This window comes from Dendrobates tinctorius, unplaced genomic scaffold, assembly GCF_039654945.1.
Source record: "Dendrobates tinctorius isolate UK_male_01 unplaced genomic scaffold, ASM3965494v1 ptg000129l, whole genome shotgun sequence".
Classification (NCBI taxonomy): Eukaryota; Metazoa; Chordata; class Amphibia; order Anura; family Dendrobatidae; genus Dendrobates; species Dendrobates tinctorius.
Genome location: NW_027361797.1, coordinates 1,590,773 through 1,605,805, shown reverse-complemented (window position 1 = coordinate 1,605,805; position 15,033 = coordinate 1,590,773).

The following is a 15,033-nucleotide window of genomic DNA, read 5'->3' as shown; positions in this document are numbered from 1 at the left end:
TTCACATTTGCGTATCTGTGCACAGCGTTTGATCCGCATGCGTCATGCGTACATATCTTTAACATGGTGTATACAGGAACATACGTTTGAATGCATTCGCTTGCGGACTTGTACGCATGCGTCGTTTTGCGGCGAACTCAACCTGTTGCATTTTTGAGGCATCAAATATGTGCAGTCATACACATACGGATGAGTGCGGATGAAGTGAGTCAGAAGAACACATTACTGTCTATGGGAACGCATTGGTACGCAAGGACAAGCGTGCGCGTGCGTTCGATATGCATGCGTACTTCAGAATGAGCAGGTCCAGGAACTGGTTTCAGCCACCCCCAAAACAAAGCTGTATAAAAAGAGGGTGTGGACACTAGAAGTCCACTACTCTCAAGCCTCTGGATGCTATTACAAGCCAGTGGATCTGCTGCGAAGACTCTCTCTGGATTTCACTCTGGATGTGAGCTATGAAAATGTCTATCTGTCTCTCTCACTGCAGTCTGTACTCACTTCTGTCTCTCTTGCAGCCTTCTTCAAAGATGTCCTCAAGTGAAGACCAGAATTCCTCCAAGAGTGGACAGGAGACTGATGAAGTGAGGGCATTTGCTATACTGATAGATATGTATTGACTGTCAATATGACATTTGGTAAAATCATGTATTTTCTTTACAGAACAGTTCCAGTGCGGAAGAGATGGAGCAGTTGACTCGGGCCCAAGTTCCTCAGGTGGAAAGACGGGGTGTAAGTATTCTTGAATGTTTTTAGTTTAAGTGTATTATCTTTACAAGTATATGACTAATGTGTTTCTTTGATTTCTAGGTTCCACAACGTGAGGAAGCCACCATTCACAATGACCTCTTGATTACGCTGGTGCAAGAGCGACTAGCGTTGTGGGACACCCGTGATCGGCAGCACTCGGACACCGTGGTGATTACACAACTCTGGAAAGAAGTGGCCAGATCGCTGTTGGATGATTGGGACAAAACCATGCCACAAGTCAGAAAGGATTTTCGCAAGTATTGCAATGTGGTCTGACACGGCAGTGAACCTGTAAAGGAGCATTGTTTTACTATTTCTTTTTTTTTGCCCTTCACAGGGAAGAGAGTAAAAGTCCATTGGTGTTCAATGAAGGATCGCTTCAATAAGGACAAGAGAGAGGAGAACCTAGTTTGAAGTGGTGCAGCTCCAAAGATTTCAAAATACAAGTACCATCCTTCCTGAGGCCTGCGGTTGCTCATCGAACGTAAGTATTTTTGTGTTGTATTCCATGGTATATTTTTCTATTCCACAGGATATGTTGGCACTTTTAAAATTTTTATTTTTTCATAGTAATGTTTTTCATTTATTTTCCACACAGAGCCTGGAGCAGCACCACCAAACCTGAATCGTCCTCTGTTGGAGCGGCCCCTCATCGACCAGCCACCGAACAGTCCCAGTCATCCACCAGCGATGCAGCAAGTAGGCATGCTTCACAGGCTGGGGAACAGATTTTCCCCTGTCCCAGTCCTCTGCCACTGTTTTTTTTGTGTCTTCTCGCCATCAGCAGAGGGCCTGGGACAGGCCAGTCATGCCCAAGTTTCTTCACTTAAGCTCGGTCTTCCAGAATGGGCAGAAGGTGATTGGAGAGAGACTGGAAAGTGGATTCACCCATGTGAACACACTTTTCCAGGAAGTCAACCACCCCCTTGACCGCCTGGAAGCCGAACTTCAGAGACCGGCACAACATTTTTTTTCTGCTATAGAGTGGGGCATGTTGGAAAACCTTATGCCTGAACTCCACCTGAATGTGATGCACGCCTGCCAGGCTGCTTACAGCCAGGCAATGCAGCAGTCCCAGTACTACGAGCAGCCATACATGGAATTTGCAACACAGCAAAAAGGGCAGTGGCAGAAGACGGCGACCTATCCTCCACCACCACCGCTGGACACCAGGACTATTTCACCACTACCCAGCTACACCACGATGCCGAGTCCAGCAGCACACCAATCTGAAACCACCATGATGCCGAGTCCTGCAGCATGCCAGTCTGAAGCCACCACCATTCCGAGTCCTGCAGCATGCCCGCCTCAAGCTACCACCATCCGAGTCCTGCAGCATGCCTGCCTCAAGCCACCACCATGCCAAGTCCTGCACGCAGCACGCCAGCCTCAAGCCACCACCGTGCCGAGTCCTACAGCACTCCAGCCTGAAGCCACCACTCCCACACACCCAAGGAAAAAACAGGAAACAGATACCCAGTACCAGCTCTGCACAGACCCGCCAGAAGAGGAAGACTAGGGGCACCAAACGTCGCCCCAAATCTGTCCAACCAACTCCATCCTCAACTACCAATGTGTGTTTTCTCATTTGTCTCTCCCTTCTAATATGTCTCTCTATTCCCACAATTCCACTCCTAATGTGTCTACTCCCATCCATGGCCTCCCAGACCCCATGCATTTTATAGACCCTTCCCCTGGAACCCCTTCGTCATCCACTCATGGTAGCCATTCATCCCAGCTCCACACCCCCACGTCCACAATATCTCACCCTCTGACATACCCCAAAGATAATTACTTATTTTTATTGTTCAATAAAAATTTGTTTTTGTTTGCATAATCACTGTTTTCTCTTTGTCTCTTTATGCTCTACAAACGCACACGTGTGTATATTGTTGAAGTAAAAACGGGTGTTTCACTTGAGGTATTTTATTATTAAAGTCAGCAAACATTACAGGTACATAACATGACAGATACATAACATTACAGGTACATTTTAGCGGCTAACCATTTCGTCTTGCCATGCCACACGTCCAAGGAAATTCTCCTGGAAAAGCATTGTCCTATCGAAGGCATGCGCACAAATAACGCAAACGCATGCCAAAATGCATACAAACGCATGTACGCACAGCATTTTTTTGGCGTCATGCATAAGCTGATAAAAAACGTTGCAGTAGCATGTGTTTGTGCATGCAGATGATATGCTGCGCACATATACACAAATGGGAACTGAGCCTCACCCCGGAGGGGCTTGACTAAGCAGCTACCTTGGTATTCACTGAAACCTCTAGTGGTGAAGTCAGGCATGTGCTGCCAGGTACCACTCCAGGGCAGCGTCTGGCAGTAGCAGCTGACCCCACAGGGGGACAGGACACTAACGACAGGTGCAGGCGAGTACAGTAGATAGCTGATGCTTACACTGGCAAGAACTGGCAGGCATGGATGATACACAAGCAAGAAGGACTGACAATGGCAGGCAGGCATGGCTGACACTCTGGCAGGCAGGTGGGCACAGTTCAGACTGGAAGAACAGGAACTGTTGCAGAAAAGGCTGGAACACTGTCAGGTACGATTGTGATATGAGGGCAGGAAGGACCCAGTTCGGACTGGACAAGCAGGAACAGTTTCTGCAGGGCCTGGGACATAGGCAAGTACAAGTGGGATGTTGGGACAGGTAGGACCCAGTACAAACTGGAGGAGCAGGAACAATTTCAGGAAGTCCTGTGACACAGGCAGGTACGAGTGGGATGTGGAACAGGTAGGACCCAGTTCGGACTGGACGAACAAGGAGCTGCTGAGGCAGAGAGGGAGCAGAGCCGCTGAGGTGGAGAGGGAGCATAGCAGAGCTCTGATGCGGAGAAGGAGCAGCCAGGACCAGATTCACACAAGTACTTGCAGTGAAGTACCAAGTGTACACCAGGGGCTCTAATGTTGTGCAGCGACAACCAAATAGAGACATGTGCTGGTACAGGTTCTGCAAGTAAAAGGAGTAGGAACAAGGATAGACACAGCAGGGTAGGGAAAGCTCCAAATAAGGATACAAACAGGTTCAGGTATTGGACTTAGTTCAGACATGGAAACAAGTTCAGGATAAAGGAATCAGGCCTGGGTATACAGCCCCCAGGGTAGCAGAAACAAGACACATAGGATACAGATACACACTTGGGTATATGGCCCCCAGGGTGAAAGAAACAAAAGCCGAACCAGGACAGAACCTGGCAACTCATTGCTTGAATACAGACTGAGTGAGAATGTTGCTCAGGCATTCTCCCATTGGTGGGAATGCCCTAAGTACCCGGTGCCTCTTGGCAATAAGCTATGGCACATTAGGAATGCGTACACTGTCTCTTCAAGAATCTGGAAGTGCAGGCACCGCTGCGCTAAGCACACAGCCAAGAAGTATGCACACAGCAAGCAGAAGACACCTGGTTTACTGCATGGAGCAGGCGGATGTCAGAACTCACAGCATGGCCTGGAGTGGTGAGTAAGTCGGTGTATTAGCCTGATGGGAGATGGGAAGCCATGCAGTGATGCCAGCAGGGATGTTACAATTCCCGTATACTGTTGTTTCTCTGGGATGTGAAGTTACCTTTCAAAACCAGCAATTTTATGTCCATGATAATGCGATCAGGGCTACAAACATGTTTGGCCACAGGTAGATGTATTCTTTGCTCTTTTAGTGTGACTGTGAAGATTTTGTGTTATTCTATAACTGATGAAAAGACCTGAGTAAACTAAAAATCTGCTATTTGTTACCATCTTCTCATTACCATTAAAAGGTATAAACCACTGAGGACCAAATTTTAATATTCTTTCTACTGGCTAACACGGTATGAAGATATATTTTCCTGTTAAGAAAAATAGGAAATACATGTTCATTTTTCACTTTTTAACTTTTATTTACAACCACAAAAGACCACTAAACATTTTAAACTGTGTTCGCCTTTCAATAAAAATAAAAATAATATAAAAATTTTTATTTATTGGACATATTTTTTTCGATGGGCCAAGGCAGGCAACAATGATTTAGACTAGCAGTATCTCTTTTTTAGTTTAATTTTTTTAATTCATGCTTTTTTTCTATTTTTTTTTTTGCTACTTTCGCATTTTCTACATTTATTTTATACACTGTGCTTTCCTTAAGATCTTAAATGACCTTTGGGGGCACAGGATAGCATTGCAACATATCAACTTTTTTTGTTTTTCCTGAGTTCTCCCAAAACTGGAGCTGGTATAATAGCCCCAGCTGCAGTGGAATTTATGCCTCCTTGTGACCTAGAAGAATTGTTTGTTTCCTAGGAACCAGCAGCTTGTCCTCCCTCCCTACACCCAGTGATCACATGTTCACTGGGTTCGGAGATGAAAGCAGGGTAAGTGCTTCTAATCTGTATACACAACCAGTTGTTCAGCATTGAGATGGAGTAAGTAAACATGGTAACAAGGTCTGGCTATGTGTGACAGCAGCTTCCCTCCCCGACAGCTTCACAATCTAGTGAAGCTGATTAGACTGCATTGACGTATTAGAATTACAGTGCAGTGATATACACAGTGATATCGAATATGATTTTGAGCTTTTTTATCAGAGGAAAAGAGGGTGATTTGAATTTGTAGGAATTGTTTTTTGCAAGGCAAGCAGATCGCTTTATTGTTAAATAGAAAGAGAACAGAGCTCACCACCTTCTCAATGCAGCTTCTGGACACGGAATTAATAAATGGAACACCATGGGTGCCAAGAATTTTGCTGGTGTGTTCAGCAATGTCAGGTAGAAAAGTAGAAATTTGGCACATCCAAATGGAAATAACTTAAAAAGGTCTTAGTCTTTATTAGAAGTCCGTAAAATTACGAATCAGTACTGGTGACATGTTTAGAGGTTAACATGTCAGCAGTACTGGTTCATAATTTTATGGACTTCTATTAAAGACTAAGACATTTTAAGTCATTTGATTTCCATTTGGCTGTACCGAATTTCTACTTTTCTACTCGTTTTATTGTTACTAGTGATGACCGGGAAGTAAAATGCTGGCATGCTCAGTACTAGAACCGAGCAGGTCGGATGCTTGAACGGGCGTGAGTGACGATTATAATGGAAGTAAGTGAGAAGCTTGAGCATTTTTCCAAAAGGCCTTCACATGAGGGCTAGGAGGGAAGAAAATCGCTGGAATGGACAGAAACTTTGCTCAAATGGAATGGAAACAGCATGGGGAAGACACCTGGACGCATCTCTGACTCCCAGGTCGCTGCTGGGAACAATGTTGTCAGAGTATTACTCCACTTTTACTACACAAACCGACAATAAAAAATGCAAAACTGAAGCTAAAATGGATTTTATAGGTTGGGGAACATTCTTTCCTGTACAAAGACTTGTATATAAGGCAAAATTAAAAAGAGGAAAAAAAAAGTGCCTCCTCCACCCCTTAATTGTCAAGCCACCTCTCACCGTATTTCACCATCGCCTATGACTACAGTAGGTGACATAGTAGAGGGGGAAATAAAACAATAACCTCCAGTAGTCACCAGTAAATGTGATTTTAACATTTTACTACCATTTCTGGGCACGTGGTGTGTGAGGCATGGTCTTATACAGTCATGGCCAAAAGTATTGACACCCCTGCAATTCTGTCAGATAATACTCAGTTTCTTCCTGAAAATGATTGCAAACACAAATTCTTTGGTATTATTATCTTCATTTAATTTGTCTTAAATGAAAAAACACTAAAGAGAATGAAGCAAAAAGCAAAACATTGATCATTTCACACAAAACTCCAAAAATGGGCCGGACAAAAGTATTGGCACCCTCAGCCTAATACTTGGTTGCACAACCTTTAGCCAAAATAACTGCGACCAACCGCTTCCGGTAACCATCAATGAGTTTCTTACAATGCTCTCCTGGAATTTTAGACCATTCTTCTTTGGCAAACTACTCCAGGTCCCTGATATTTGAAGGGTGCCTTCTCCAAACTGCCATTTTTAGATCTCTCCACAGGTGTTCTATGGGATTCAGGTCTGGACTCACTGCTGTCCACCTTAGAAGTCTCCAGTGCTTTCTCTCAAACCATTTTCTAGTGCTTTTTGAAGTGTGTTTTGTGTTATTGTCCTGCTGGAAGACCCATGACCTCTGAGGTAGACCCAGCTTTCTCACACTGGGCCCTAAATTATGCTGCAAAATTTGTTGGTAGTCTTCTGACTTCATAATGCCATGCACACGGTCAAGCAGTCCAGTGCCAGAGGCAGCAAAGCAACCCCAAAACATCAGGGAACCTCCGCCATGTTTGATTGTAGGGACCGTGTACTTTTCTTTGAATGCCTCTTTTTTCTCCTGTAAACTCTATGTTGATGCTTTTGCCCTAAAAGCTCTACTTTTGTCTCATCTGACCAGAGAACATTCTTCCAAAATGTTTTAGGCTTTTTCAGGTAAGTTTTGGCAAACTCCAGCCTGGCTTTTTTATGTCTCGGGGTAAGAAGTGGGGTCTTCCTGGGTCTCCTACCATTCAGTCCCTTTTCATTCAGACGCCGACGGATAGTACGGGTTGACACTGTTGTACCCTCGGACTGCAGGGCAGATTGAACTTGTTTGGATGTTAGTCGAGGTTCTTTATCCAACATCCGCACAATCTTGCGTTGAAATCTCTTGTCAATTTATCTTTTCCGTCCACATCTAGGGAGGTTAGCCACAGTGCCATGGGCTTTACACTTCTTGATGACACTGCGCACGGTAGACACAGGAACATTCAGGTCTTTGGAGATGGACTTGTAGCCTTGAGATTGCTCATGCTTCCTCACAATTTGGTTTCTCAAGTCCTCAGACAGTTCTTTGGTCTTCTTTCTTTTCTCCATGCTCAATGTGGTACACACAAGGACACAGGACAGAGGTTGAGTCAACTTTAATCCATGTCAACTGGTTGCAAGTGTGATTTAGTTATTGCCAACACCTGTTAGGTGCCACAGGTAAGTTATAGGTGCTGTTAATTACACAAATTAGAGAAGCATCACATGATTTTTCGAACAGTGCCAATACTTTTGTCCACCCTCTTTTTTATGTTTGGTGTGGAATTATATCCAATTTGGCTTTAGGACAATTCTTTTTGTGTTTTTTCATTTAAGACAAATTAAATGAAGATAATAATACCAAAGAATTTGTGTTTGCAATCATTTTCAGGAAGAAACGGAGTATTATCTGACAGAATTGCAGGGGTGTCAATACTTTTGGCCATGACTGTACCTCTTGTTTAATTATGAAGGAGGGACTTTGAAACACACAAAGCATATGCAGACAATGGAAGAACTGTCAAAAATTAAAAGGAAAAGGGACTTCAATACACCCTGTTTTAAACATAAAGAAGGGCTTCATACACATTCTGTTAAAATTGTTAGGTAGTGGGACTCCTAGATGCATAAAGCCTTCTTACTAAATGCAGGGGCTGCCATAAATTAGAAGGAGGGACTGCAATACACCCTGGAAGACACATAGAACTGGCTTTATGTTCCCCTGATGTAGTCTTGTGAGGTTGAGAACTTTGAGTCAATCCAGGCCTTGTTCATTTTGATAAGTCAGTCTGTCAGTATTTTCAGTTGAAAGTCGGATGCGCCTATCAGTTATTATGCCCCCGGTGGCACTAAAAACCCACTCAGAGAAAATGCTAGGAGCAGGGCAGGCCAGCACCTCCAAAGCCTAGAGGGACAGTTCATGCCACATGTCCAGCTTGGATACCCAAGAGGGCATCAAGGAGGATGCTCGAACGGTCAGCTAGGTACTACAACATCTTCAAAAATGGTTTCCTCCTTGCCAGACTACCCTGCACATCAGGGTCTGACAGTGTTCCCATACCTCTGTTGGACCTGGTGTGTGTCTCCTTTGTCGCTCAAGGATCTATGATCTCTGTAGCCAGTGTTGTCAGATGGGAATTTTTGTACTAATTGGTTGACAATGGCTTTATGCTATTGCACCATTTTACTAGCCCTCTCCATTGCAGGAAGGAGAAATGGAAAGTTCTTGTAGCATGGGTCAGTAAGGGTGAACAACTAGTAATCGGTGTTGTCCAAAATTCATATAATGCGAGGGTCGTCGGAAAGGCAGAGGGACATAAAGTCAGCCATGTGTGCCAGACTCTCAACAGGCAAGTCTTCCTTGTCCCCACCAGGAGGACGACTGTCCATCTCCTCCTCCTTTTTAGCCCATCCATGCTGAACAGACGGGATGAAGCTGGTGTGGGTAGTACCCTCTGTAGCGCAGGCAGCCATCTCATGTTCCTTTTCCTCCTCAGCCTCCTTTTCCTCCTTTTCACTCAATCCGTGCTGAGAAGATAAGATGAGGCTAGGTAGTATCACCCTGTGTACTTTCTTCCTCCATCTCCATCTGTTCCACATGCAAAGCTTCCATTGTGAGCAGCCAGCGCTTGAGTAGATACAGAAGCAAGATGATTACTTTGATTATGGCATCATTGCTGCTCACCATCTTGGCTGATTCCTCAGAGTTTTGTAGAACTTCACAGATGTCAGACATCCATGCCTACATGCCTACTCGTCATTTGCTAAGTGCAATGGGTGACCACATTATCAACGGGCATGTTGTAGCTGGTATTCAACTACTGCCCTCTGCTGCTCCAAATCCTTTCCAATATGTGTAATGTGGAATTCCAGCACATTGTCACATTGCACACCAGTTGGTGAACGGACACTTGCAAGTGCTGCTGAAGTACTGCCAGATTGGAGGTAGCTGTAGCTGAGTTGGGGAAATGGTCGGCGTATGTTCACAAGTAGCTCAGACAGGTTGAGCACGTCCCCAGGAAGAAGCCGAGCGGTAAAACGCGCGTCGGGGTGTCAGGACGGGTGTCACAACTCTGCATCAGGTGAATCGCTCTCCCTTTATTACTTATACCTCCTATTATTGACTTTTGGGATTATTCAGCGTTCACTCACTCAGCCGGTTATAGTATGCATACTGTTTAGACTTATGGCCCCTTTACATTTAGCGATGCACCAGCGATCCCGACAACGATACGACCCGGTCAGGATCGCTGGTGCATCGCTAAATGGTCGCTTTTGAGCTGCCACACAGGCAGATCTCACAGCAATGCAGCAGCGATACAGCGGTCGTCACTTACCTTTCAGACACGGCGATCCTGATGTCCTCCCGCCCGCGTCCACGCGTCGCTCGTCGGCGCCAGCAGGAAGCCCAGCAGGAAGCGCCCGACGAGAAATGTAGCTGCGCAATCTCGCGCGATCAGCGATGGACAGCGGGGGAGCCGGTCGGAGGTAAGTATCACACATAGCGATATCGCTAGTGATATCGCTGCTGCGTCACCAAATCGGTGATGCTTTAGCGATATTGCTAGCGATATCGCTATGTGTAAAACCCCCTTTAGTGACAGTTTGGTCTATTATCTTACATGGTGTGGTATAATCACTGAATTAGATGCACTGCTTTCCCTTTACTATATCACACCTCCTACTATTGACTTTTGGGATTACTTAGTGGTGACCTATTCAGCTGTTCATTGTATTTAATACTGTCAATACTAAGGGTACTGTCACACTTAGCGATGTACCAGCGATCCCGACCAGCGATATGACGCTGTCAGAATCGCTGGTACATTGCTAAGTGGTCGCTAGTGAGCTGCCACATAGGCAGATCTCACTAGCGATATCGCTGGGGACGGGGGTCGCTACTTACCTGTCACACCAGGCGATCCTGCGTCCTCCCGTCCGGCTCCACACGTCGCTCGTCGTCACAGCAGGAAGCGCCGCAGGAAGCAGACGACGAGAAACAGTCCAGGACGTTCTCGCGCGATCAGCGATAACCAGCGGGGGAGCAGGTCGTAGGTAAGTATCAGACACAGCGATGTCGCTAGCAATATCGCTATAACGTCACTAGTTATAGCGATATTGCTAGCGATATCTTAGTGTGACATGCCCTTAAGTGGCTGTTTGGTCTTTCTGACCTTATATGATGTGGCACAATTAATGAAAAACAATGCTTTTATTTCTTTTTAGTCAAAGAATAATATATTTTTTCATATATCTGGCACTGTGCACTTTATGATAAACAATTATTTGCATATTTTTTGGCATTAAATTTTTGACATATGGGCATTCATTATCTTTGTATTGTATCATTGTTCCACTGATTTTTTGCATGAGTTGTTCTGTCCTGATTTTTGAGGCATTCTGCTTATTTTTATGTAAATTGTTGTTTTTAATATCAGAAATAAAAATGTTAATTTGATGGATATCTTCTTTTGTCCTTACTTTATCATAAGGAAGGATTAGAGTTACTGTAAATAAAAAGTTGAGCAAGTGGGCCAGGCACGCCAAGTTTCACAGCCACTATCAGTTTGTGGGCATTACAACACACCACCTGGTTGTAGGCTCAGTGGCAAGAGCCACAGATTGGTCTGGTCTGTTATATTTTTCAACAACTCTGCGGCAGTTTGTGGTTTGCCATCTAAACAAATTAGTTTCAGCAGAAACTGTTGCAGCTTCACTGATTCAGTACTGCAGTGCTTCCAGCTTGTGAGGGATAAGGACGATGTGCTCCGAGATGACAATTCAGAGATGGAGGATGAGGGGGTGGCAGGAACTGGGGTAGGAGGTGAAGGAAACCCTGATGGAACTAGGGCCCTCATTCCTTGGCCTCAGTAGCACGTGTGCCGTCCCAGGGTGCGACTTGTCCCAGTCTCCATAAGGTGCACCCAGTGTACAGTCAGGGAAATGTAGCGTCCTTGGCCACAAGTACTTGTCCATTTGTCGGTCGTTAAGTGGACCTTCCCAGTAACTGAGTTGGTCAGGGCATGGGTAAAGTTATCAGACACGTGCTGGTGTAAGGCGGTGATGATACACTCAGAAAAATACTGGCGTCCAGGAACAGAGTACCTAGCCATTCCCCATCATTCTCTTCTTCTGACTATGCCTGCTCAAATATTTGTGCATCACCATATATGATCTCCTCATGTCCCTTGTATCATGTGCAGGGCGAGAGGCCACAGTTAATAAATGCAAATGTAAAGAGCTCCACGGAGTGTCTGACTGTGGGATCACTTGTCTCCTGGGACTCGACCTGGTGGGAGGAAGGAGGATCAGGGTGAGCATTATGTGGTCCACACTATTGGCTAGTGAAACTGGACAGTGTGGATGACAAACTGGTGCTTGGAAACAATGGAAGCATTATTTGCCATCCAAAAACCACCTATTCTCACTGTTCTGGCTTCAAGAGTGCTGTCCCGCGCACCCCTGAAAATTGGGACAGTAAGCCAAGTATTGCAGATGAGTGTGTTTGTTGTTCTTGTAAGCAGGTTGCGGGATGCAGTGACAGACAGGAGGCAGAGCAAGGGTTAACAAGATGTAACAGTTTAATAGAACAATTTAGAATTTTATAGAACTTCTCGCAGGGAGGTTAATGGTTAAGGAGGGATAATAGGGACAAATGTAAAACAACAGCAGTCCAATGAAGGAACTTATCGTGTCCTGTATGCTCCTCAGCAGCAGATGATCCCGCAGAGGGGTTGTAGAACCGGCAGTGGCCAGGCGATGTCCTCAAATGGGGTCCTTTAAACGATAGTTCATATTCTGGAAGCAGCGGTCGGTCTCCGGTACCTTCTGCTGAGCCCCTAGTCCATAAATATGTGCGACACAAACAAACATGGCCGCGGCAATCTCAGAGTCAATCGTAAATGGGCAGGAAGCAAGTGGCAAGGAAGGCCGCAAAAGTCTGTCCAGTACTCGGCCTTCCCCCTCTCTGCAAGTGCATGGTACTCACAGTCACTGAGCGCATGGCACTTCTGTCTCTGGCAGCTACTGAGCGCATGGCACTTCTCTCTGCAGCGGTCCCGCTGGAGGTGGCGGGGACCAAACAACGCAGCCTGTCACGGCGCCAGTGCTCAGAGGACAGAGAAAACTGCTCACCTGCCTGTGTGCTGCTGCTGATTCGTGCAAAACTGCCTGCGGCTGCGCACGCTTTGCTCTTTAAGCTGCCCCTCCTACCCGTGTTATGAGGTCGGTCCGACTCCTCATTCCTTCCCCCAGGCAACAAGGGAGGCAGACTCAACAGTTTCGGACCTGGCTCACTACAGGTACCCGCGGCCTTCCTCCTTACATTCTCCTGCACCAGGCAGTTTCACCTGGCCCATGACCTCAGGCTCTGTGCACCATCAGGAGAACGTCCACTTCCCCGTCCCTTACTGCACGTCTTGCGCATTTTAAATTAGACAGATACAGTATTTATAGGCCTGCAAACTTTCCAGTATTAATAGGAAAAAGAAAATATGTAGCCCTGCAAGGGACTTTTCTTTTAATGGTGCAGCAGTGGTATACAAGTACTGCAATAGCAATATTCAACACGGCCTCTATGCCTGTAATCCAAAACTATCCCTACACTGAAAGCAGGTATCAGAAGTTATTACTAGAGAAAGGACAGTATGTAGCCCTGAAAAGGACTTTTCTTTTAATGCTGCAGCAGAAATATATGTACAAGTACTACAATAGCAATATTAAACCCTGCCTATCTTCTCCCCCTATAACAACTCTCCCTGAACTGCTTCGTGTCGAGTATCATGTCAACAGGTTTTATATCAGACCCCATGACGATGCATCCGGACAATCACAGTAATTCCAGTATCCAGCATGGCTATGGCTTTACCATATATGTTAGGCAATCCCCGCATGTTTACCGGCTATAAAGCAGGTGCCAAACATACGGGGCGGGGACTTCAGCATGGCGCTCGAGCACCCGTGATATTTGATAGAGTAACAAACATGCCCGAGTACCCCGATGCAAAATGTTACTAATTATGGGTACATACAAAGTTTTCATGTCTTTTGATTGCATTTTTTTGAGGTGTGGTAGCCAAAAAATTAAATTTTAGCATCTTGATTTTTTTTTCCTCTTTATGGTACATACTGGAAAGGTTTAATAATTTTATATTTAGATTACACTTTTATAGATGCGGTGACCCAAAATGTTTATTTTCATTATTAATTTTAATGGTGAAAAAGAGGATGATTTATTTTAAAAAACATTTTTGTTCAACTTTTTTCCCTCTTAGGCCGGTTTCACATTAGCGCTTTTTAAGCGCACGCACGGCCGGGGGTAGCTCCGCCCCCGAGCCGGCTCTCTGCCCGGCGTGCCCGCCCCTTGCTTGTAGCGCCGCCTACTAGCGGACAGCGGCGCCTGCGATCGGCGCACCCTATCTTTAGCATAGGGTGCGCAGATCGTGCGCAGGCCGTGCGCTAGTTGCGCTTTGACCTGCGCTGCGCACTTTTGACGGTGCGCCGTGCGCGCCAAAATCAAACTTCGGATTTTGGCGCGCACGGCGCACCGTCAAAAGTGCGCAGCGCAGGTCAAAGCGCCACTAGCGCACGGCCTGCGCACGATCTGCGCACCCTATGCTAAAGATAGGGTGCGCCGATCGCAGGCGCCGCTGTCCGCTAGTAGGCGGCGCTACAAGCAAGGGGCGGGCACGCCGGGCAGAGAGCCGGCTCGGGGGCGGAGCTACCCCCGGCCGTGCGTGCGCTTAAAAAGCGCTAATGTGAAACCGGCCTTAAGGAGCTTGAATGTGCGATCGTATCATCAAACTACCGCAGTGTTGCAGTATATATATGAAAAATCTAGTCTATGGAGCTCAGCCTGCAGCTAATGGCAACCATGCTGACCTTCAGCAGGCCCCCAGCTAGGATAGTATCTATTGGTACCCCACAATTGTGTTACGAAGGGCCGTCCGTCAACCGTTCCACTTGAATGCCACTGTCAGAGATTGACAGATGCTTCTAAACCATGGGTGACCAATTAATTTTCCAGAGGGGCCACATGAGAGACCATGACTGTTGGAGGCCAAACCAATAAGATGAAAAAAATTGTGCTCAATATTAATATTAAAATATTAATTATGATTATATTTTTATACTAAGGATATAGCTTAATGTTAAACAGAATTAAGTATGCTGACTCCCCGTATGAGCACACACAGCTCCCCTATATACAGCATGTGCACCCACACAGCTCCCCTATGTACAGCATGTGCACCCACACAGCACCCCTATCTGCAGCATGTGCACCCACACAGTCTCACAATATATATATGTATATATATATATATATATATATATATATATAGATATATATTTATGAGTCCACACACACCCCCAGATCCCTGTATAGGGATATAGTATAAGCCACCACACACAGCCCCCTACATACAGTATCCCACACAGAGCTCCCCTATATACAATATGAGCCCCCACATACAGCTAACCCCATATACAGTATGGGACCCCATACAGCCATCGCATACAGT